General features: G+C 39.7%; 1 pseudogene; it reads right to left on the reverse strand.

Annotated features, from left to right (window-relative positions):
- Positions 1-1,609: 1,609 nt before the first annotated feature.
- LOC101100410 lies at positions 1,610-2,604 on the reverse strand (annotated as a pseudogene).
- Between the last annotated feature and the right edge of the window lie 262 nt (positions 2,605-2,866).

Below are 2,866 nucleotides of genomic sequence, written 5' to 3' on the forward strand. Positions count from 1 at the left end.
TAGCAAGGAAGTGGAGAAATGGGCATCCTCCTGGGCTGTTGGTGGGAATGGAAACTGGTGCAGCCACTCTGGAAAACAGTATGGAGGTTCCTCAAAAAATTAAAAATAGAACTACCCTACTCAGCAATAGCATGTCTAGGAATTTATTCAAAGGACACAGGAGTCCTGATTCATAGGGCCACATATACCCCAATATTTATAGCAGTGCTATCAATGATAGCCAAATTATGGAAAAAGCCCAAATGTCCATCAATTGATGAATGGATAAAGAAACAGTGGTGTGTGTGTGTGTGTGTGTGTGTGTGTGTGTGTGTGTAATGGAATACTACTTGGCAATGAGAAAGAATGAAATCTTGACATTTGCAACAACATGGATGGAACGGGAGGGTATTATGCTAAGGAAATAATTCATTCAGAGAAAGACAGATATCATATGTTCTCACTCATATGTGGAATTTGAGAAACTTAACAGAAGACCATGGTGGAAAGGAAGGGAAAAATAAATAGTTTCAAACAGAGAGGGAGGCAAACCATAAGAGACTCTTAAAAACAGAACAAACTGAGCTTTGGAAGGGGACGGGGGGATGGGAAAATGGGTGGTGGTCATTGAAGAGAACACTTGTTGGGTTGAGCGCTGGGTGTTGTATGTAAATAATGAACCATGGGAATCTATTCCTGAAGCCAAGAGAACACTGCATACCCTGTATGTTAGCCAACTTGACAATAAATTATATTAAAAAAAAAGAAACAATGGAAACTCAGATGATTTGTTCAAAACTCGAAATTAATCATATGAAAATGATCACAATACTATAATATAATACAAAATAATTAAGAAAATATAAAATATAAAGAAAAATAAATTAACCTGCAATTACCTTTGAAAACCTTCGTGACTGGTGTGAGGGATACAAGAGAGAGGAGCGTTATTGTATAGGATGACTTGCACTGTCACTAACAGGATCACTGCTATTTATTGGCTCAATGGAATCTTTTTGTGCAACTTTAACAAGGAACCTATCCAATGATCTAGAATGAATCAAAGCATTCCTAAGATTATTCTTGTATGGAAAAGAAAAGGACTGTCCAAAGGTGCCTTGAAGTGACAAAAAATACACTAGTGCCAGTTGTGGACACCTTCCGATGTTCTGAAAATTCACTGATTTCTGCCAAACACCATGGCCTGAGACCAAGCATACAGGCACGGGAGCCAATCACCCACAATCCCAGAGAGAGCGGGGGGACCATCGGCTAATTGTGATCATGTGACATTTGGCATCACGTACCACTCGTATTGCAAGATATCGCTCATTTATCAAGTTAAAATTTATTAGAAATGTTTGCTCATCTTGCAGAACACTCATAGGACAAGTTACTCGCAATCCAAGGTTTTGCTGTACATTTAAATAATGTGTAGGTGACTGCATGACTACAGCATTGGTAACTAGATGATAACCAATTCAATTAGAAACCAACTAACAACTGTCTAAATATTTAAAATACAGCTCTTGTTTAGATCATCCGTTGTTTTGATCACCTTCAAAATTGCTGGTCAATTTGGAAATATATTAAGGCCAAATCTTCTGATATCCATTCCCAGTGGTTTCTTTCAGCTGTATAAAGCCTCCAATTCCAGGGCAAGGCCAGGTTTGTGGCCTCCAGCATGAATGCTCTTCTCATCTACCAGAGCAGACAGGCCTGAGTCTGGGTGTAGTCCATTGCAATTAAACTAGAGTTGTTGACTTTTGCAGAGATAGAAACAGTGAGATCCAACTGATATTTGGCTGCAATGCCAAAGTGAGTGCAGTCAGTACCTCACGTCCAAGCAAGGTTTACTGAAGTGTCAAGATCTTCACATACTTTCTGATTAATTGATATTCCAAATTCTGTCCTATCATTGACATTAATGTGTAGATGGAAATCCCCAGTCCTGCAGCCCACTGCAAAGTTAATTTTTGTCAGCTTTGATCTGACACTGTCAAAGGTCATCTGGTACCCAGCAAGCCAGCTCTTATAACCAAAGATAGCTGAACCATGACTTGCACATCCAGCAAGATCAAATTCAACATCACAACCAAGGTTTACACACTCCCTCTTATAAGAAGACTTGATTTTACCACTATTCTTACCCATGTTTGATGAAAATGTAATATCAAATGTTAGTTTCAAACCTTGACAAATCCAGTCTTCAATTGTGATTTCTATTCCCACACTGTTGCCAGTGTTCCATTTTTCTGTGAAAAATTTCACAGCATTTATATTTGGTCTCCACAGTTCCAGTAACTTTCCCAGTGTCTGTATTAGATGTTGAGAACTCCACACCACTGCATGACTTTGTTTTCACGTCCAGTTTCATCAACCCAAAACCAAATCCTCTGTTGAAAATATTTCTAGCAGCTTTGCCAAGGTCAGCTGATGATGGAGGAATACACGTTGGCTGCATCCGTAGGTCACCATGGCAAGGCCACAGACCTGGTGGTCTCCTGAGGGGGGCTGCTGCTGCTGTTCCACTCACAGCTAAGGCCACTGGACTCACTCAGAGTCAGGCTGCAGCTATCGCAGCTGGAGGCAGATATGTAGGACTCAAATTGTGGTTATTTTATAACAAATGCATAATTTGTACATTGAGCAAGCATTACAGAGGCGTGGAACCAAAATAAAACTTCATGTTTGTCTTTCTCTGATCCTCTAAACTTTCTGCAGTGAGGAATAGTATTCTCCAGAGCCTGGATGAAGACTTGGGCAGACTGAAAATTCTGGTTACTCACAGATAGTCCTATGTTGCTTTTAGCCATAGATAGTCTCAAATAGAGAAATTAAAATGTCTAGTGTCATGTGATGGTCAAACTCTAACTTTGATTGTCAG

The sequence above is a fragment of the Felis catus genome, chromosome C2, assembly GCF_018350175.1.
Source record: "Felis catus isolate Fca126 chromosome C2, F.catus_Fca126_mat1.0, whole genome shotgun sequence".
In the NCBI taxonomy this organism is placed as follows: domain Eukaryota; kingdom Metazoa; phylum Chordata; class Mammalia; order Carnivora; family Felidae; genus Felis; species Felis catus.